Raw genomic sequence first — 22,747 nt, 5'->3', positions numbered from 1 at the left:
AAGCATGGACTTGCCCCAGAGGATGGTGCCCAGGACATTGGGCCACTTCTGCAGCATCCCATCCCAAGTGCTCTTGATGCAGGGCAGAGTATATGCTTCTGTGCATTTTACTTAAAAACCATTTCACCTTTTGGAGAAGCCAACTTCATCTTGTACACATGCTTTTTCAGTTACAGCCACAAGGAGAAGCATTTCAATTGTTCTGTAGCAATGATTTATCTCCATGTTCCTTGCCTTTTGTCTGTGTGGGAATGTGCATTTGTGGCAATGCGTAATGTGTTTTAATGTTTTCTGAAGTTGTTTAGTGGGTCCCCTTCTGTAGCCTTGTGGACCACCATGGGATGAGAAACTGGGATGGAAGATCCTTTGTGCAAATCCAGTGTCATCCCTTTGAAGTCCGTGGGGCTTCTATGGCAGCCAGAAGTAATTAGTGAGAGAAAGGGATTGTGAGAGCCATGCTGGCTCACCATCAGCGCTTCCTGCTGGCTCTCCGAACAAAGCGGAGCTGAGCCAATACTGACTACTCTTGGAATTACGACACCAAACGTCCAACTTCTTTATTGAGAGTGGGGCTCAGAGACAGCTCTCCACAGCAGGACTTACCCCATCAGCACAATTGTTTAGCCAAAATACACCAGATGTTTAGGTGCTGTGGCTGAGCTAGTCAGTGTTTCGCCTATATCCCAACTGTTCCTCCTATGCCACTATCCCCATCAAGTCAGGCTCTAACATCCTTAGCAGACTAAGTTCAAGGCAGACCAGCACAAGCAAAAATTACCAAGTGACTTCATGAAGCTCACAGATTTGCAGAGAAAGTCAAAATGGTCCTTTTTACCTTACTAAACCTCTTGCTTTGTCACCTCTGCCATGGAGTGCTGAGCTTTGGTGACCAGAACCACTCCTCCCTCTTGATTCATGCAGTGGCTCTTGCCATATACTTGGTGCTTCTGCTTGTCATTTTCTCCCCCCTCTATAAAGCAAAGAAGGTAAAGTTTGAAGACACTTGACTACTGCTAAACCAATCAGCTCTCCCATGCCTTCCCCATCCCTACATGGATGCTCCCTGTAGCTGGAGATACCACCTTCCCAAAGATGCTTCACTCACAGGGGAAAATCCCTCCCCTCCACTGCTAAGGTAATTTCAGGTCTGGAGTGCAGTTGGAGGAGATTCACTTGGGGGTATTTTGGAAGAAAACTAGGGAAACATTAAATGTACATCCTGGGAAGGAACAAAGACTCTTCCTGCCTTTTCCTTTCTAGGCATGGCTTTGAGAAGCACTTTACCTCTGTTTTTCTTCTGCTACCTTGCTTTTTTCCTCCCATCTAGCCTCACTCCCCCTTCTTCCTCCCCAGCTATCTCTTAGCAAAGTTACTACTGCCCATGGCAAATACTGTGACCATCACCAAGGCCAGAAGTGACCTCAGGATGTTTCCAGTCCTACCTCCTGCTCAAAGCAGGGCCAGCTTCAGAGCTGGGTCCCAAGTTCTGCTGGTGTTTGTAAGCTCTGTGCTATGAAGATGAGCACAGAGGTGACAGCAAAGTGGGTTTGGGGCAAACCACTGAAATTCCCAGAGCTGTTTTCAAACAGTAAGTTCTGACTCAGCCAAAATCATTTCACTTGTGGAAGAATTTTGATTTTGAAGGGATTGAACAGCAAAACCCCAGGAACACATCAGTTACTCTACCCTTTCCTTTAGTTTGATATGTGTTTTGTATCACTTCACCTGGTGTTTAGACTGAAACTAAATGGCCCACTTCAGTAAGCTCAGTCCCGTGTTTCTGACTGCATTTCACAAGAATTTCCATTCAGCAGAGAAAAACTTTGACTTCTCTTCCTAATCTGGATCAGAAAGTGTCAGAAAACTTCATTCCATGCGATGGGAATGTGACTTTCCAGACAGCTTTCCTTGCTGTTATGAAGGGGTGGCCGCCTGAGACAGTTCATGAAGGCTTTGAAAGTTCATGCAAAGGCTCTAAGCTGGCAACTTGTCCCTCAATCCTTGCATTGCCTGCCAATAGCGTGTGGATGGGATTTTCCAGGGTCCCCCAAAAGAACTGGATATACAGCTCCCAAGAGGCCTGAGGTCTCCAGTTCTGCTCGGCTCGCTTTGAAGAGTCCTAGCCTTTTCCAGTCTGCTTTAACCAGAGTGGGCCTCTTGCTCATGGGAAGCATTGTTAAACGTGTCACCTCCCACCAAGAAAAGTGAAGAAGGGAAGAAAAAAGCCACATGAAAAAAATGGCATGTCTACAAACTGCTTGGAGAGTTCATTCCCAATTCATATATCCTTCTTTACTATTGAAAACTGCTATTAGCATCTTATGGCATTGTAAGAAATCACTCTTGGTTTCCACTTAGCCTCAGATGGGTGGTTGGCACATATGTCTCACGTTGTACTTGAATAGGATGGAAAAAAAAGAGAGGGTATGGAAGTGAATAGACCTTTTAGGATGGCCACATCTGGTCCCCATGTGGTAAGCCCACGCTGACAGAGAAAAACTGCATGCTGTGGTTCTAGACAAGCAGCTTTTATATACATATATATATACACACACATACACAACCACTTTATATATATGTGTAAATATATATATATACAGATAGATACTGAGCAAGAAAGAACCTTCAGTATTTCCTGAAGCTTGCAGAACCCACTTGGCCAGATGCAGACCACTGGGCAGCACTGATTTATTGCGGAGCAAGGATGCTATCCCTTACATGCTGTCAGATCGCACAAGCTGGGGAACAGAGAGAAACTCAGAATATTCCTAAGTTGGGCAGAGAAGGACCCAGGACAGAGAGCAGAATGATTGCTGTGAAAGATTGGATAGGTTTATATAAACTTTCTAACCGGGATGCAGAATGCAGGTCCTGTTGATGGGTGAGACAAACACTTTGCCATCCAGCCACATCGACCAGGCTGTGCTCTGATACCCAAAAAGCAGAGCTGGCTGACAGATTCCCCACCTATCGCATTAGCTGGGATTTTTATTCATCAACCCAACCTCAATGGGCCAGAAAAGTCTGTCTTGCTCCACTTCTGTGGAAAGAAGATGCCTGGAGATGCCTCCGCTTAGTTTCTACAACCCCATCAGTATTTATGCACATCCTTCCTTAAGTCGAGGCCTCCAAATTCACTTATAATTGTCCCACTATTTGCTTCTCAGCCACCTCACTCCCATCAGCAGTGGAATCCACACCACCGGCTGCAAGCCCAGTTTTTAAGCCCACTTCAACGCTGACACCCACCTCCTTAAGAGCAGAAGCCTCCACTTTCTCCATCTCCATGCAGAGTTGGTGTCTTCTTTCCTTAGCACCCCAGGACCCTGATCTCGACTGCGATAGAACAAATAGCACTGCTGGGATGTTATGGCTCATCAGCAGGACATCTTTAACCTATTATTAATTTGGATGGCAAACAAAATAAGCAGGAACAAACCCAACTTGTCTCCTCGCTCCAAACATTCATCTCCCAAGGAACCCATGCTCTACAATATTAAGGGGGAGCAAACCATTAATGCGTGAGCAGTGCCCATGACCTGGTGCTTTGCTGAATTAGGGCAAACAGCCTCCTAATAGTAAGGCCTTGTCAGAGGGGAGATCACTGCGGGGACTGAAATACATTTGGACAGGATAAACTGGAGAAGGAAACGGGCACTGAAGGAGTCTTCCCTTGGTGAGAAGGTGGATTTGCTCATTACAAGGCCAAAAGACATCCACGTATTTGTGTAAATTGGCATTTTTGTGAAAGTCCAAGGGGAAGCAGGATAAAGCACTTTTCACTTCCATGTTGGAGATGGGTGTCTCATGCCCCTGTGTCTCTCTGAACCCCTGTCTTTCTGCATGGAGCCATCCAGTGACCCTTGCAGCAGAGAGAATTAACCCATCCTGCCATGCAAATGCACTCAGTAAAACCCTATTAGCCAGCCCTGAGCTAGCAACTGGGTTTGGAAGAGCACATAAAGCACCAAGCCAAGTGATGGAGCAGCCTTCAGCCTCCAGGGCAGCCAACTCAACACCTATTTACACCCACACTATCAAAAACATTTCCTCTTATCCACAAGTTCTCAAACTGCTGTGCCTTTGAGGAGGCTCTCAGCCTTCTCCATGGAGGAAGCAGCTCCTATGGGTGCCATGAATCCTCACCCCAGCCTTCAGAGATAGCTGAAAGCATCAACACAAGCTCATGCTTCCCCACTGCCATGCAACAGAACATGCAGGGTGCCTGCTGCCTTGTGAGAAACAGTGGAGTTGGTGGAAACTATTCCAAAACACTACCCACTTCCTTCCCCAGCCAGTGACTGCAGGACTCTCTGTCCCTATGCATGGCGAGGGATAGGAACTAGATGATGCTTAAGGTCCCTTCCCACCCAAACCATTCTGTGATTCTATGATGATGTGATTCTATGATTTCCCATCTATCATATCAGCTGGGATTTTTATTCATCAGCCGATCCTCAAGCTGTGCAGCAATGTCTTGGGACAGGATCCCTGTAGGACCAGGTCTGAGGGGGTTAGTTTGTGATATGTCCAGTGACCTGCCCCGACACAGCAATGCTTGCCTTATGTTCACGTGCATCAGAGGACCAGCCCTCCTGCAAGGCATCACCTGCATCCCCAGCAGTTCTTTCATGCTCCTGAGCCAGTCTACTGTGGAAACTAGGTCAGGAATTCACATCAGCGAGAATGCAGGCTTATCCATCATCTGCTTTTCCGGGAGAACCCTGCTCACAGCACTTCTTTGTGCCATATTGAAGCAAAAGCGCCCAGGACTGATAACTGTCCTGCTTCTCTCTGTTGGAAAAAAACTCTCACAGCTGCCTGTGAAAAACTGCCACTTTGAGGCCCCAATTTTAACCAGAAACCTTTTCTTTCTCTCATTTTTTCAAAGGACCTGAAAATGATCTTCCCATAAGACAGTGAAAAACATCAATGAGTCCAGAGTATTTGCATTTGAAGCTGCCATTTGTTCTAAAACACGAAGAAAAAACCCCAATACCTGCTCAAAGCTTGTATTATCTCAAATCCTTCTAGTCTGAAATACCATATTTCTGCAGCATCTACCCACATTTAACATGCAGTTTAAGCCTGTTCATACTCCTAAGTGAGCAACATGCATTAATTGCTGCTGGCTTTTTCCAGGGATAAAGGCATGGTTCCGCAAGGGCATTAAGGAAACATTTCCCAAATACTTGCTCTTTTTTATGCTACAGAACACCAAGTAAATCACAGAAACCCCACACTGTTAGGAACTTGGATAAGTATTACATTGTCTTTTCTTTAGATCTGGCCATAACTCTTGCACCAGAGGAAATTTCTGTGGCTAAAACTGAGAATGAGAACAAGGGTTTGAGTAAATGGTCCTTGCACCCTTGGCTGGATGCTGTGGATTTGGCTCTGCTGGCAGCAGAAGCAATTGGATTATGCAGACCATACACAGGAATCGAAGGGATGTCAGGTTTCTCCCTGCCCTACTCTCTGCACAGATGTGGAAATGGGTGGTTTGCAAGATAGAGAAATTCCTGGGTATCATCCAAACTAAAAGGCATTTTCCAATTATAAGTGGACTGAAACTAGAGCTGCGAATCCAACCCTCCTCAAAACTGAGCTGCGGTTTGGATGAGATGCCCTGAATTTGGATCCATTGACTCCCATTTTGATGTGGGGACCCCAGTCAGATCAGTTCCATAACACTGCTTCAGATGTGGCTGAAACACTCTTGCAAGCAACCGATCTTCCAGCATTTTCCTGCTTGCAAAATGACTGACTGCAAGTCTTGGTTTGAGCCAAGAAGCACGAGCACCGCTGGCAACATCTGTCAGCATCAACCCTAGCACCATTTGTCAGTGTAGTTATGAACCTTTCTGAAACCTAATCCCCAACCAACTTACACCACAGCAGCTTTACACAGTCCGCTTGGAGGCCAGCTCAAGCACAGAGCTTTGCATCCTTTTGGAAAGATGGTTTTGGAGGCAAGCACTTCCTTGGTTTGCTTGTCTCTCCTTCCAGTAACTGCTGCTAATGGTCCCGCCCGCTTTCAAAGCTGCACAATGTTTCCCATTTGCAAACGGAGCCAGTTTTAATTACTCCCATAATTTTGCCTGGAAGGGAAGAGCCAACCATATTAATGAGATAATGAGAGCAATTGCTCTGGGTACCACACTCCCAAACACAAAAGCCAGCGGATGAGCTCAAAAACTAAACCACTATTTAAGTTATATGAATGTGCCATAAAATAAAGGAACATTTACTTTGGAGAGAACTCTGTGTCTTACATATCCTTAGGGCTGCCTGTATATAATGACATTACCTCACTTTCCTATATCCCCAGCCTCTATCTCTGCAAAAAGGACCTTTGACAAATGATACTTCTAGCTATATCTGAAGGATAAGACATACAAAGCTAGAGTACATTCAAATAAAGATTGGAAATCATTTCCTTACAGGAAGGAGCCATCCCAGTTTGTCTTCCCTTCCTTTTGATTACACAGGTCAGATTAGGGAGAGTCAGGAAATGACATTGTCTTTGGAAAAAAAAAGAAAAAAAAAAAAGAAGAAAAGAAAGAGAGGAATATCAAGGAAAAGGAATTTTTCTCATTTCCTGCCAAAAACTACCCCACAACTTTGGGGAGGTTTCAAAGTCTCAGTTTTACTTCTTTCTTTTTGCTATTTTTCTATTGATTTTAAGCTTTACCGCAACAAAACCCACTTTGCTCCTGTTTTTGAAACAAAACATGGATCACTCTAAGAATGTGCACAGAACAAATTCCATCTTATTTTAACATTGAAGGTGGCTGGTACTGATGCCAGAACAACCGAAAGCCAACGTCTGCACCATGCTTTAGAGTAGACCCTGAACGCTTGGCTCTGTGTATTTAAGAACAGAGGGAAGAATTTGGGGCTTTTATAGCAAAAGTTTCTCTCTGGTGGTTTTGGATGAGGAACTGACCTGGAGAAAGTCACATTTGTCCCTACACAGACAAAGCTGTTGGTTTACCTCTGTTCCTGACAAAACTCCTTGGGGAAGAGGGAGAGGGCAGAGCTTTCTGATGGATGGAGATGAAACACAGATGAATCATTTACTTCCAGTGTTAGATTAACCACACTGTGGGAATGATGGGACCAGGTGGTAAAGTATGTTCATCACAATTATTTACATCTGGCTTTTGAAAGATGATGTTCTATGATAGGGTGTACCAGGCTCAGTTTAACTTGACCTGGATGGGGCTTGCAGCAACCTGCTCTACCGGAAGGTGCTCCTGCCCATGGCAGGGGATTGGAACTGGAGGAGCTTTAAGGTCCCTTCCAACACAGACCACACTATGATGATTCTATGAATGGTCTTAACACTGCTGATTCCCTGCAGTTTATACATACTTACGAGTTTTCTTTTGTATCAACGTGGTGAAGCAGCAAGTCAGCTGCGTGCTTCTGCAAACAGGATCTCAGCTCTCCGTCACTCCCAGGGGCCCATGGAATCTGCTTACAGATGTGCACCCAAATCCTTATGGCAGAGACAAACCTGGCCCTGGCTCTGAGGGCTGAAGCAGTAGAGAGGCAGGAGGAGACTCCTGCAGGAAGGGCAATGGGGGGAAGCTGTCAGCAGTGAGCTGGGGAGGGGATTAATCTTCCTCACAGAGATCATCAGATCAGTCTCATCTGGCAATAGAAAATCAAGGGCAGCACACATGAGGCTGGCAGCACATGGGGGAACACAGTGAGGCTTGTCCACGGCAGCCATTTGCTATTCTAGCAGGGGATCAGAGCTCAGTATAATCCCCTCATGCCCTCATGAACAATGCTTGCCCTCACACCTTTCCCTCTGGGCAGTAACCATTTATATATTATAGCCTCATTTACATCCAGCCTTAAATACATGCACCACAGGGATTAATTCATGCTGTGCAGCTGGCAAAGGGGATGCTTTCACCCCCCAGAAGTGAAACCTCTTTTATGGAAGTGAGCACAACAGCAGTGAAAAACCAGAGAAGTAGATCCAAAATGTCTCGTGACGCTTCCATGTGCACAGCAATGAATTTATCTGATCCAAACCACAAATCTCTTTAAGAGCAAGGTACTGCTATCACTGCAAGCTGCTGGGAAGGCAGAGAGAGCTCAGCAGAACTGGAGACAGCAGCTCTGCCTGGCCCTTTTTCCACATGAGAATATGAACCCACTGCCCAAACAATCCCTTTCAAGAAGCTCCTGACTATTCAGTTTAAACATCCCTCCCCAGGGAGCACTCGTTACCCCTAAATCTCAGATCGACACCCAGTAAAGCCTTTGCAAGCTTTGGCACGTGAGCATTTAAGACAGGCAGAACAAACCCTGCCTCTCCTGCCCAATCTAACAAGGATCTGCAGACCAGGCTGAACACAAAGCATCAGTTTGTTTTCTTTTGTTATTACTGAAGATCACAACAAAGCTAGGAGCACACAGAATGTCCCCAGTCAGCAGAGAAAGGGGAAGGGGTCAAAGCAGCATCATTAGCAGAGCAAGGCACCATGCGCCAGGCCAGTTCCTGCACCCACAGCAGGGTGACCCAGCCTGGGAAGCCCCTTTCCCTCCATCCATCTAGTCCAAGAGGAGCCCATGGGGGAGCTGCAGGACCCTCACCACGCTGGCAGCCCCTACACTGTCCACAACAACCCGATCGCCACTGTGCTGCAGCAGGGACAAATCCTCTCTCACAAACATCCCCAAGCAACAAGTATTTTGGGTTAGTTCTTCAGTGAGGTAAAATCAGTGTGGCTTGTGTCAGTGGAACCACAGAACTACTTCTGGTCCGGAGACACAGGTTGTCCTAACCTCATTTATCTCTTTGAAACATCATCATCACACAGCAAATCACGCTCACCAGCCTATGGAGCAAACCATCACCTCATCTCCTGATGGCCAGCAGACAGTGACAGTTTTACAGCAGCAGACATGCTGCTGCCTTTGAGCCAGAGGCTGTACACTGCCATGGCTCATCTGCCAGAGCCCTCCCTTGGGCAGCCCCCAGCGAGGGCAGGTCCTCCCTGGCACCAGTTCCTTGGTGTCCAGCCACCCTGGTGCTCGCTCCCAAGCCCAGCTAGTGTTTTGTTCAATGGGTCATTCACCACGTTGTGCACAAAACACCTAAGCCATCCTTTAAAGGGTCAGCCTTAGAACAGGCCCAAACCCTAAATTTCTTGCCAAGAAGCTGTTGAATTTCCACATCCACCAGCAGCTATTTCAGCTGCCTCTTGGGGTACGCAGAAGACCATCCTGCAACCCCTGCTGGACAGTGGAGAAGGGCTCCTACCCCAAGGCCTGGGCACCATTCATCCTAACATCATCACTGAGGGGCAGCTGGAGCACTAACATGTACTTGCAAAACATCTTACTTTTTCCTACTTGAAACATTTTATTTAACATTATCTATTAATATAAGTATTTATTATTCCACCCCTCCCTCTAGGTAACATCAGGTGTTCTGTAAAATACATGAGCTGGCAGACAGCAGTGATTTCTCAACTTTCTCTGCACCACTCATTACTTCATGAACCCCACCAAGGCACATCTTACTCTGCTCCTTACTGAATTAAACAGCCCTGACCTGTTTAACAGCCTCTTTTGCTTCCACCTGTGAAGACTTCCCAAGCTCCTTATCAGTTCTGCCTCCCTTTGCTGGCCCTGCTCCAGTCATTTGAGCTCGGACACAGGAGATCTCCCCAAGGTGACAGTGCTCCTGTCAGTTTATAGGATGTCATTCAAATACCCTCAGGATTGCTCTCCAATGCTTCAAGTAGTCAAACACCTCCTGGGACAGGAGCCATCTGGGAATGACCACTGCCAGGCCTGGTTGCAAACTATTTCAGGAAAGCATATTTCTACCTCGGGACTGTAAAGCTGGACATTCTCTGCCATGGGAGAAAAAGAGTTCAATCTGCCTCTGTGTTTGTCATTTTGAGGTCTAAATGTTGGTGGGGAAATTATCATCTCCCCCTTTAAGCCCTCTGCCATAGGTAGCAAAGATCCCAGTTCTCCCTCATTTTGGGTATCCTTAGGACGTATTAATGGTGCTCATCACACCCCTATAGCTTGAATTGAAATGTTACCTCTGGAAGGTCAACAACACACCACCAATGTCCTTGACAGCTCCTGGCACATGGAGACATTCAGGGACTTGTGTTTCATGGAAAGGGTGGGTTCAGCAACCCTTGAGTCCCCAGCAGCTGCTCTGCCAAAAGCATTTTGCCATGCAGCATCCCTATGGCTGAGGGAGAAGAATATTTTCCTCTTCCAGCCTGGTTTTCTCTGATTTTCCACTAAGAAAACCAGCCAGTTTTTAAAGGATGAAATAAAATCAAAAGCAGAATTATTTTGCTTTTCTCACAAATCCCTCTTCCCCTTTTTCTGGTAAGGATATGGAAAATTATATGGGATGTGGAAGGAAAATAGGGAAAAAGTGTTATTTGGAATAAGAACGAATTGGATCCCTCCGAAGATAAATACTGCCTTGTGGAAACTCGGATGGCTGTAAGCCTGTTGCAGCTCATTGCTCCAGAGCAAATGAGCTGGAGGTCTCCATCCAATGATGGGCAAACATCCAACCTGCAGATCCTACATTCCAAAAGGACAGCAGCTGTGGAAGAGTCCACTGCACAGGGAGAGCACCTGCAGAAGTGATATATGCACAAGCCCTCACCATCCCTAAAGGATGGCAGAGGGAAGCCAGCGCTCTTTTGGCAGTGCACCATACCCCACAGCATGAAGATGATCCCCATGATGCATGCCAGCCATTACCTTGGCAAATCATTGTTTTTCTGTGAGGGGTAACAGAGCTTCCCCAGAGAAGTCCGTGCAAAGGAAATTCAGGACAGAGTCCAAGACCAGGCAAGGTCTCATCAGCCCAGCTTAAATTCCGATGTCACATCTCATGGGCCTTCATCCCGAGATGGGATGTGCAATTCTATCAAGTCAAACCCCAGCACATCAGTGGGGTGGGCTGTTCCACCTCGGACAAAGCAACACCCTCAAGATCACCCCGCTGGCAGATGGGCTAGTGCTGCCTACGGCTCTTGGGGCCAAGCTGGTGCTAGCTGCTACATCCATCCATGAGACACTACCAAAGAACTGGAGTGATTTTCCCATCCTGTCTCCCACCTATTTCTCAGTGTATGGGGATTTCCATAACTTTTCACGCACTCAGATTTTACTTCTCCCTTCTTTTTCAATTACATGTTTCATTAACTGCCTGCACCTCCTCATTTGCCGATGAGTAGCTGAGGCTTCCAGACTGAAGAAATGAAGAGGGAAATAAAGCAATGATCTATTACCATTTACAGCTGCCACGGGATGATGCAAAATTGAATCAGTTGTTTGTAAAATGCTTTCACTGGCAGGGAAAAACACTTGGGAAAAAGCAATCCCTTGCTGAGGATCATTTCCACCTCATCTCCCTCTCAGTTTTCTTTTAAAGAAACACCTAGGGAAGTGGAAGTCCTCAAAGTGTGCCCCACAGATGACAGCTCCAGGTTCTCTGTTAGAGAAGGCCCCCAAACTCCTTCCAAACCCCTTCCCACTGGTCACCAGACCATGGAGTCACTCTTTTGCCCACTGCAGCCAAAAAAAGCCATCCTTGAGGACCAGAATATCTCCCTGTCTTTACCCAGCAGCGAAGCATGAGCCATGGTGGGCTCTCAGCAAGACACAGTGTTATTTGCATGAGACCAAGTCAGTCCCTTCAGCCCTCCCTTAGTTTGCCCCATGTTCAGGAGGCCTCTCTGGCCAGCTCTGCCCAGGACAGATGGGTTTAGTCAGCACTCCTCGGGTGGGCATTTTGAGGACAAATTCACCAGTCCATTTCTGACCAGAGCAGTCCAAGGAGATCTGACCTGGTTCAAGCTTGCCAGGCCTGACAGCTCCAAGTATCAGCTCCTCAAAGAGATGGCCAGCAGACAAATACAGACCTCTGAACAAGACAGCCCCATCTGGTTCACCTCTGCTGAGCCAGGGAGCAGTGGCTTCAGCCATCATCACTGTCCCACAGCATTAGAGGAATTCAGCTGGTCCCACACTTGCGTGTTCCTCCCTGATAACGCATCCTCGACTCAGCCCACGTTAATTGTGCACAGTATCTTAAAGACCACCCAGCTTGAGCTGCAGAGCACTCGGCGATGGATAAAAATAACAACTGCATTAAGCTGGGCTGTGCTCTGAGCCAGAAAGATTAACAGTGGGAAAATTCCTCCTTTAGGGAGCTTCGCAGCCAAGGATCAGCCCATAGGGTTCATGACCGACAGCATGCCCCATGTACATTTAACAGCTATGGGGAAAACATGGGAAGAATTATGAGTCCAGTGACTTCCCCTAAAGCTTGCTTTTGTCCTCATTCCTAAAAGGGAAAGCATGGTGTGGTCAGTGATCCCAGAGGAACAGTAGGCAACCGGCACCAAGGCTCATTTATCAGAGATGCTATGGGGGAAGCTGGTGACAGGAATGCTCTGCCAGCCAGAGCATCTCTTCCCTCCACTCCATTTGTTGTTACAAACCAACCAAACCAAACTAAGGATATTAGAGAAGGAGGAAGAATCATCTCATTTGTTTGCCAGACAGATTTCCACTGGGCATCTCCGAGGATGGGTCCACAGGCAGCGACCCCACTGTGCCAGTGGAGAGTGCATTGTATAATGAAGAGCTAAAAAAAGGTATAAATCAAACTATGGATTACAAAGAAGAATATTCCCTGGAGGCAAAGCTGAATATTCACACACACACACACACACCCTTCAAGTACTCCTATTTTGCAGAAATGCAAAGAAAGGGAAAAATAGGCTTGAGACTATTGTTAGATACAAATGACTTAACCTGGCACCGTGCTGATATAGTGCTGTAGTATCTAGACAAGTTATCATGATCTTACCCATTGCCTATAAAGGTGAATTAAAGAGCTAATACCTTTGATTGCCAAATATTCAAAGCTATCTGTTACAAATGCTTATCCTCCTCTCAAAGTCAAGGACTGGTGAGTCCAGCCTGTGTAGAGAAGGTATTTGAAAGAGTTAGTTGTTCTGATGTTTGTTGCTTTAAGGATCTCATTCAAGGAAAAGTTTGGGATGGCACAGAGAAGCTTGTCTTCTGCACAACCAGTACTTGACTCTTAAAAATGCCCCATGGGGCTGAAACAACTTGTCTGTTCTCCAACACTTTCCAACACTCACCCTCAAAATAATTCGGGAAAGCCTATTATATGGTCTGATACCTGGTTTTGCTGGAAAGAACACTTCACCAGCAGACCACAGAGGACTGCATGCACAGAACTGGGTTTGTTTGGCTGCCTTTCATCCTTTCAATCTAATCAGAGGGAACTTGGCTAATTTTACAGTGCAGTGTGGATGCCACCTCTGTGTGACACAAAAGACAGACCTGTCTCAAACAGAAGCACAGCAAGGTCTTGCAGAACCTTAGTCTAAGATGTAGAACCTGATGCGTCTATGAAGTACCCATGCTTTTTGTTTTCTCCCTTTCACAGATAATAGCATTCTGTTTCCCAATCTCCAGCCAGTTTCTAATCACTGCTAAGAAACAGCCTTGACATCTTGTGGAAAAACAGTAAAATGTTGGGACAGGAGAGCAGACAACAGCAATATTTAACTATTAAAATCATTTCCCTCAACCTCAGACTATTAAGAACCAAAATTTCTTCCAATTGAGCCAAAAATTCTTCCAGCTTATTTCAGAAATGCATGGGATGACAACTGTGTCCATTGCAAATAAAACATATTCCAAATCAATTACTATGTTCCCCCACCACCAACCCTTCTCCTGAGAGCTCCAAGGCTCAGTTTTCCTGCTTTTCACTGATTTTGCTTATTCACAGAGCTTGTCAGTCCCTAGCAAGCACCCCCATGGACTGCAGCACCGTGCTTGTCCCCCTTTGGATTTCACACCCAGAACTCAGTGATGGTGCCACCCAGCCAGATGTTCCCAGTGCCTTTTGGAAAGAAATGCATCTTTTCTTTTATTGGACACCTGGCAAGAGAGCCCACATGGAATGTAAACTGTGCGCAGAGGTATACATTTTCTCTCACTGTTTATAAACACATAGAGCCTGGTTCTCTCCCCACCAGGGTTATATGAGCCCAGAATTTATCAGCGTTGGAGAACATATTCCTGATTTACACTGAAGTCATCAAGCAAATTGTTTGCAGGAGAAAAACAGATTAGGCAAGGAATTGCCCCTCTGCATAGAGATTTGGATACACATACAACGCAATATTTAGATTACTTGCAACAAACAAACTTGCCTCAATACCCACAAGAGCAAACCCCAGATCCAGAGGAAAAGTCAGGGAAAAATTCCCCCATCTTCCCCTGTGGGAATGGAAGCTTCTCAGACATGAAAAATGCCCTTGGCAACGCCTTCATTTGGCATCTGCTTTGAAATCCCTGAGCCAGCCCTATAATTTCTCTCCTAAAAGAACAGGGTCAGAGTGTCACAAACCATGTGCCCATAGATCTACAGAGGTTCCAAGCTCCCTTTCCTTTCTGCTTCTCCTGCCTTACTCCCTGGTCTTGCTCAGCTCCATCCCATGTTTTGCTGCCCCACAGGACCACAGGCTAGTCCTAAGAGTCACCAAAGGCAGACTGCTAGGCTGGATCTACCTTTTTCTGCCCAATTGCTGGCCCAGCCTTCAGTGCCTGTAAAATCACCACATAATTCGAACGGAAGCAGGCATGGGGGTTTTGTTCATGGGCTAAAACCAAAGTAGATTAAGTTTAGATGGCACGCACATGGATGAGGTAATAAGGATGTTTAGCATCAAGTGTCCTGACAAGCCACTAATGTTTTGACATCAAAAACTTACGATACTTGTAAGGCTGAGCTCTGATATGATGCATTTTTCTGGCCCCAGTACTGCTGTTACTGTTGAAATAACATGAATGTGCTGGTAATGGAATAAAACATTCTATATATACACATGTTTATACGCAGTCATATTTATGGATGTACACACACACACATAGAGAAGGGTATAGATAAATGTCTGCAATTCACAACTGAGCGGGTTTAGGAAGCTGCAGGACACGAGGGAGGGTTTTATTTAGAGTACAGCTTCCCCCTTCATCCCTCCAAGACGAGATCTCCAACATCTGCCACCCGTTGCCTTACAGTGAAGCCAAAGGGGTCACAACTATAGAGCAGACACTGCGCAGAGAAGTCATGCTTTGGGAAGGTGCTCACTTCATTTCAGGTGGATGAGGAGAGCCAAATCTGTTTATCCCCTGCTGCTTCTGCTTCCTGGGGCTAAAACAGACTGGTGGGGTGCTACTCCTTTACCACAGCAATTTGCAGGACTGGGGATACCTCCCAGCCCAAACCGGCCAGAAGTAAGCTTAATAACCACAAGCACTGGATCTCTCTTCCTCCATCCTCACCACTCCATGACTGTATCTAGATAGGGGTAGAGATGCCTCCTTTAATTCTTTTAAAGATTCTTCTGAAGGGATTCTGGGATCGTCAAATTTAATAAAGCTCAACATGTTCAGAAAAGCAGAGGAGGGCAGAAAAAGGGCAGATAGATATATGTACATATACACATAGAACTATATTCTGAGAAGGAGGAGGAAGGAAGAGCCTAAGGTGCCAGAACAGAAACCTGGTACTGGGCATCACCTACACAGAGTGACCTTCAGAACAGTGCCACCAACGTGGCAATCCACCTCTGCTTTGTCACCTAAAACTCCTTCTGCATCCTGCACTCAGGGCAGCGCTCTTGGGCAGCCCACAAACCAGCTCCCTAAGTGTGAACATTCAGACCCTGCTCCTAAGGTGCCAGCAGGACAGAAAGCTGGTGCTGGCCATCAGCTACACACAGTGTCCTCTGTAACAGTGCCACTAACACAGCAATCCACCCTTGCTTACCCACCTAAAACTCCATCTGTTTACATAGATGCCTCTCTGGGCAGCACGCACAGGCATCCCAGAACCCAGTTCCCACAGTGCACCCGTCCATCCCCTCTCATGCTGTCTGAACAACCAATGCAAGATTGCTAACCTGAAATTAGAAGGTCTCATGTAAAGGTACTTACTGAGCCTCAGCCCGCCCAGGAGCTCTCACAGGAGAAACCTTGGCTGCTGTAAATGTACAAACCCAAAACAAAAAGCTCCGAGAGCTCAAAGCCATCCAAAGGCTGAAGAAATAGCAGAGAACTGACTCCAGCAGAGGCCAAGAGATGGATGCCTCCTTGATGGGCAGCTGTAGCTCAGGTAGACCCCCTCCCACAATCCCCATGGAAAGGGAAGGAGAAAACCGCTACCTGGGATAAAGGCAACAGAGCACCCGCAGCACGTTTGCTCCTCAGCAGGATGCTTATGGCTGGTGAAGGGGAAAGCCAAGAAAGCATCTCGTCTTCAAAGGGGCAACACTTGCCTGTTGCCTATAGCTATGGCTGTTGCACTGATGAGGGGACCAGGCATGCAGTTACACTGCACATTATGGGGTGCTCATAGGAAGTACTTCATACTCAGACTGTACATTTCTTAGGCTTTCCTTCGGAGAGTGCATTTTCAGATACTACAGGAAATAAGAGCACAATCTCAGTAACGCACTAGTATCATAAGCATGCAAATACTTCAAACAGATCTCAAAACAAAAACCTTTACTGCTTTGGTGTAAACAGATGGAGAAGCATAAGTGAAGAACCAAGTACGTAACCAGGAGTCAGTCACACAACAGCATTCCTCCAAGAGCAGGCAGGAAAGAACCCAAGTGCTTTAACAGCAGAATTAGACCAAATTCAGAGACCAGGGGACCCACCTCGAGTTCTGGCACAGACCCAGAGAAGCCCCAAAATCAAGTGCCAGGTTGGAGCAGCAGAGACCTTTACACCAAAGGGTTTGTGTGGCTTCCTGTGAACTTCCCTACTGCTCATAGCTGGGGATGCAGGGCACCAACCCCAGCCAAGCTTTTCCCCTGCTAACACATCCCTCGCTGGACACAGGCATGGGTGTGGGTGGTTCATCCATGAATAGCAACAGTCTGGAACATCTCAACATCTGGTGGCTTCTGGTGCTTCTATGACGGAATAGGTGGATGGCCACCAGCCAGAGGGAAAGGGCTTCCACCAGCAGCAGAGATTACATTAACAAAGGCAGGTGCGCATTGCACCCCAAGAAGGGGATAGATATCAGAGCTCAACTTCAAGCCCCTCCGCTCCTTCAGGAGATCACATTCTTACAGCGGTAGGAAAAGTTTGATATGAAACATCTTCCCTTTCTCTGGGATTGTTCTTCGGGAAGGTGGTGCTAAGCCACACAGAAGCATACCCTCCCTTCACATCAAGTCTCCAGTGCGGCTGCTCAGCGATCCCTGCTGGGGCTGTGTGGCAATCCAAACCATGACACATACATCCTCAGCAAATTCCAAACGTCTGGCAGAGTAACTAAGACTGAGCCTCTGCAGAAAGCAATGCATGCCATTTATCCTAGAAATAAAATAAAATGAGGCCTACTTTTTCCTTTCCTTATCCCTTTGAGAGGAGTTGGAGCTTTCTCTTTCTGTTCCAGGCTGTCTGGAAGCGTATGATGGGACAAAGATGGGGGGATAAAACAACCAACCCAAAAACCCCAACACTTATGATACCCTTACGCACTTATTACACTCTTACACACTTATGACACTACTTCTTGGCGGCTGCCTCCTGATCCTAGCACAAGAGAACCACCACAGTGAAGTCACATTGGGTGGTCTATGAAGAGTACAGACCAGAAGATGAACTGAAAAAACCTGGTAGCTGCTGTCACAACCATGTTGTCTATAATTCTGGTTGTTCCCCAGTGCCTTTGGATAGCTCTTCACAGGAGCCCAGAAAGGACAGACAGATTATCCCACAATCCACTGGGAAGTGCCGTGAGTCCTTGGCATCAAATATGTGCAGCAGGGACAGTGGATGCTGCTGTCTGAGGGTTAATGTGCAGTGTGTTTGCTCTCATAAGCTAGCCACTGAAGTGAAGGATCAGGGGTGCAGCCCACTGCAGCAAGCTGTGCTCAGGGGCACTGCCAAGCACCCCCATGAGGTGGCAAGAGCAAACTTGCTGTGAAAGCCAGCTAGAAAGCTTCTAGGGGAGAAGTTTTCCAACTTAAACAACCAAAAATCAACACACACACACACCCCCCAGACGATATCCCTTTTGTTTGAGGGAGAAAGCAGTCCTGGAAAAAAGCAGGTTTTTCTGTTGGAAAACTTGAATAGCCAAGCCCTGGGAGAGCATTGAACTAACTTCCCACAGCCATCAGGAGAAAGGTAAAGCTGAAATATTCCACCCAGAAAGGGATGGAATACAAAACCTATTTGTTTGTTGCCGATTTTCTTCCTCTTTACTGGGAGGAGGGAACCATCTTGATGCAGTCACCCACCCAGGGAGCAGGGGCTTCTTTTCTCCTCAGCATGGAGGTAGCAGCCACCAAAGGCACGCTCACATTTTGAGAGCCAAATGCAAGATTTGGGGGTGTTTTTTCATGGGTGAAGTGAACAGCACCACCCAACCACTCAAATACATTTTAGCTAAAACCAACCAAATACAACCTCTTCCCAGGCCAGCTCAAGGTGGAGCTGGAGATGTTCCTCCCCCGGTTAAAGCAGAGGATGCAGGGGAAGAACCCAGTGTTTGTATGAAGCCAAGCACCACACAGATGCTATTAACATAGATCTCACACAAACACACCCCCCTCCCACTCCCCTTGAAGGGGCAACCCCGTAGGGAGCACCCAGAGCTCCCCCAGCCCCATGCAGGTAGCATCGCAGACGAGACAAAACCATAGGCATAGTCCCTTCCCTTGGTCAGCTCTATCAGCCACCTGTGTTTTGAGTTAAGACGGGGTATGTTTCAGTGAGTAATGCCCATGCAGTCCTCTGAGAAGTACCTCAATTGCAACAAGAAGTCACACATTTTGTCGTGCTATAGCAAGATTCAGCACCTAATTGAAATGCAAGGCCTCAGGGCAACTCAGAGGCAGAGCAGGACTGTAAATCCTGATTCCCCAGGAATCTCGAGGTGCCACGTAACCAGGAACAACATTGCTGCTGTTTTAGCAACAGGGGAAACTGAGGCACTAGAGGTGATGTGACCGTTCCTGCTCATCTGGCTGCCCGCGGCAGAGAATCCATCTCCCCACAGTTATGGTCCAGTCTGAGATCCACAAGACCAGATGCAGGGTCATTTTATGCTGCTACCTGTAGTGAGCAGCCCATGAGGGAGACCTGATCCAAGCAGACTGCCTCTGATGGAGCTGTGAGGAAGTACTTAGAGAGTTCTTTTATCAACATTTGACATAAGGGATGGATCAGTAGGATTTTGGCTCCCAACAGCAAAATGCCTGTTGACAGCCAGGGAAGCTGTTCAGCTACCACCACTGGATCCTTATTCCATCCATCTTTGCTTTGAGAGGAAGATGCTGAGCTTTGCAAGCAGGGGCTGCCATCTGGACCAGGCTTGAATAAATCACTGCAGCCCAAACGGCAGCCGTCTCATGCTTTTTCACCCTGGAAATAATCTCACTGCTGCATCCTTAGGGATTAAAGTTTTAGTTCCCCAGGAGATGCCTCTTGCCTGGCTCTGGGTTGGTACACAGTTTACACCATAGCTCCAGAGAGTCTCAACCTCCGTTCACATGCACCAACCCCTGAATCCCATTTTGCCTGGGTACAAGGCAAGCACAGGGATTTCATAGCTGGGATTTTCTAGGGGGTCCCTGCTAAAAGGGGCTGGAGTGCTTCTGTGTAAGCTGGGCAGCAGCAGGTACAGCTGCTCTCTGGTCTCCCGGCATCACTCTACACAGAGAAGTTTAACACAGGCAACTCGTATTCCATCTGAGAGAAAGATGAAAAGCCAAACATCTCCCCTCTTGGTAGAGAGATACACAGCCCTGGAATTCCTGTTTATAAACTGCAATCAGTGCAAGCGCAAATGAGGCAGAATCAGTCAAGAGCAGGAAATTGCCATCAGAATTTCCTTCTTTTTTTTTTTTTTTTAATCAAAAAGAAAGGAAAATAAGGCAATTTAAAACTGCTGTGGCTGCTGAGCTTTCATAGAGCTTTCCAAGAGTGCATTTCTGTGCTGTGTGTCACCATGGCAGACACACGAGACTTAGTGAATTCCCCCAACTTAATGTGAATTATGCCACAAACCAGATGTGCTCTTTGGTGCACAAAGAACCTTTCTGCTTCAGTTTCAAAATGACTACTGCCACATCTGATCAGGTTCTATTACCCTGCCACATCGTCTGATCTGACATAACAAGTCATGACACCCTCGGATATCATCAGGAGATGGGGTAGCAACTCCACTTGAGTTGGGAAGAGCAGTTCTAGCACTGCTGTGTTGCAGGAGCTGGTGTGACGGGAAGCTGAGGCTGCTGCTCAAAGGTATTCAGGAATGGAGACATTCCCCCTTCTGCACCGATTAAGCCCTCGCAATCAGGCAGTGTGCAAGAATGAAGGTGGAATTAAACGGTGAATCATATGGAATTTCACCCTCTGGGCTTGGCTCCCAGCTTGTGGGAAAAGACACAGATTGAATCAGAAGCTTTGAAAGCAGGAAGAAATCATTAGAAACTCCCAGCCTGGCCTCCTGTGTTAGAGCAGGTTGTGCTTTGCACCCAGAAATTCCTACATTGCGTCAAATAACCCAGGGCTGAGAGGGAATCTGCCACTGCATGATGGATGTAAGCTTGAGACAAAGCTGAGAAAAACTCCACAAGATCCTCTGGGCATCTATTCCAATAGTGAAAACCCTCTCATCTTTAGACATGATTCATCTATCTGTTCTCTGACTTCAGCCTGCAGTTTCTGTGCCTGGCTGGGTTGAGGACATCTCTACAGCCAAAGATCAGGGATGTGCAAGGGGCTGATCCAGGCAGGTTTGCAGGGCCATGAGTGCAGGGACATTCAGTGACGGTTACAAGCAGCACCATTTGCTCCTACAATGTCCTCCTCTGAGATCTTTCCACCTCCAAGTGGTAGTTCAAGGCCTTCCACCAACCGCCCTTTTCTGCTCTCTTTCCCTAGATGCCCTTAGAGCCCAGGTGACAGACATTTGGTGTGGTGCTTTGTCCCTGTCTGACCACTGCATTCCCAACCTTCTCCAGGCCTCTGGATAACCTAACCAACTGTAACATCAAGTTTCTCTTTCCTGCTCTTGCCACAAATAGTATAGATAACCATGACCATGGGAAACACGCCCTTCCGCATGACCTAATGCTGATTTAACCGGTTCTCCCCCATTAGAGCCTATAGATCTCCACATAAGCCCATATCTCTTAATTTCTATTACCATGACTCAAACTAACTCTGGGTATACAAAGGCACATTTGCACACCCATGCTGGCAGGGCAGCAAATGCACAGGGTGACATCTGATTTTCCCTTTAGGTAAGTTGCTGTAAGAGGAGCTCAGTGCTGAGCTGCAAGGTAAATTTTCCAGATGCAAGTCATTCTCCCCATCACGTACAGGGGGAAAAAGTCTAATTCTACAGCACTGCTGGTAAAGGAATGCACGGAATGTGTCGTAAACACTCCCCCCGTCAAAGAGGTGGTAAATTGAGCTGCGAAGGGTTGAAACCGTACTTTGGAGAACTGGTGGGAATGATTTGGAGTTTTGAGGCTCTTTCAGTTAAATTGTTTGTTCTTTCCATTCCTCAATTTCTTCTTATTGTATTTTATCTGATGAGGAAGTTTTACCCTCCTGGTGTGTTGTGCTGGTTACTCGTAAGGCGGCTAGCAGAAGCAGTAAGCAAGAAAACACTGTGGCTATGCATATGTTGTCATTGGCTCCATGATGGTTCTCCTGACAAATCCCAACCTAAACCATGCCCAGGGGCTGTCCTGGAGAGCACCTTTCTGCCTGTCAGACAGAAGCCGGGTGTTTTCCCACCTTGGAAAGATCTTTTTCCAGAAACAGGCAAACAAACAAACCAAGCAGCAACCTTCCTCCCCTAGTGAAAATATCTTAACCATCCCGGATGAAAGAGCCAAGCTTGACAAGGCATCACATGTGCTTTTCATGAAGGTCTGCAGGAGGCGGTTTCTGGACTGGCTTAAAGAATTCACTTAGCATGCTGTTTCCCCTATATAAACCCACTGAATTAGCATTTCTCCCTGTGATTCTCAGTGTAATATTGCTACGTGCAGAACAATACAGAAGTAAAAACCCATAAAAGAGGCTCTCATAAACTGCACAGTGCTTGGATTTGTTTTGCTAATCCCTTGACTTCATCAGTTCTTCCATCTGCTGATAGGAACAAGTCCCTCTTCCACAGTCCTCTAATGCTTATCAAAACTCTCTGCTCTCCAAGATACAAGTGGAAGAGGTGACCAGCTAAAAACAGTGAACCTGAAGGGTATCTGGAGATCCTATCCCAACTCATTTTGAGCCATTAATCGGGCACGGGGCTGGCAACAGAAAGATGTGACACCCCCTCTGACCTATGGGCAAGCAGGCCAAACAAGAGCAAGGCAGCATTAACAAGGGGAGCATAAGGATTCTATGCTTTTATGAGAGGCTGAGGAACGTCAGCTGGGAGCCAGTCTTCAGGGTCCATCTGGTTATTCCTTAGGAACAGTTCTATCTGCAGCCAATTCTGTTGCTGTTTGGTACCTGGCATCTAATTTATGCGGCAATGTTTCTTTAAGGCTGGCATTAAAGTTTGTAAGCACCAATCTAAGGTGAAGGAGGTTGAGCATTACATCCAGATTAGTATTATCAGATGACCCGAAGCAGA

The 22,747-nt window shown here is 46.8% G+C and overlaps 1 long non-coding RNA gene across 1 annotated transcript in view; it reads right to left on the bottom strand.

Moving 5' to 3' along the window:
• LOC130606353 (uncharacterized) overlaps window positions 1–22,747 on the bottom strand; it is a 53,201-nt gene that overhangs the window by 16,721 nt on the left and 13,733 nt on the right. Inside the window, exon 2 of the long non-coding RNA XR_008973960.1 lies at window positions 836–970. This is a non-coding gene — a long non-coding RNA (uncharacterized LOC130606353). The remainder of the gene's footprint in view (window positions 1–835; window positions 971–22,747) is intronic.

This window comes from Pezoporus wallicus, unplaced genomic scaffold, assembly GCF_028554395.1.
Source record: "Pezoporus wallicus isolate ANWC-B61680 ecotype Strahan unplaced genomic scaffold, APGP_CSIRO_Pwel_v1 contig_3488, whole genome shotgun sequence".
NCBI lineage: Eukaryota > Metazoa > Chordata > Aves > Psittaciformes > Psittacidae > Pezoporus > Pezoporus wallicus.
The sequence above is the reverse complement of the archived record's forward strand: the minus strand, read 5'-3'. Positions and strand labels throughout refer to the sequence as shown.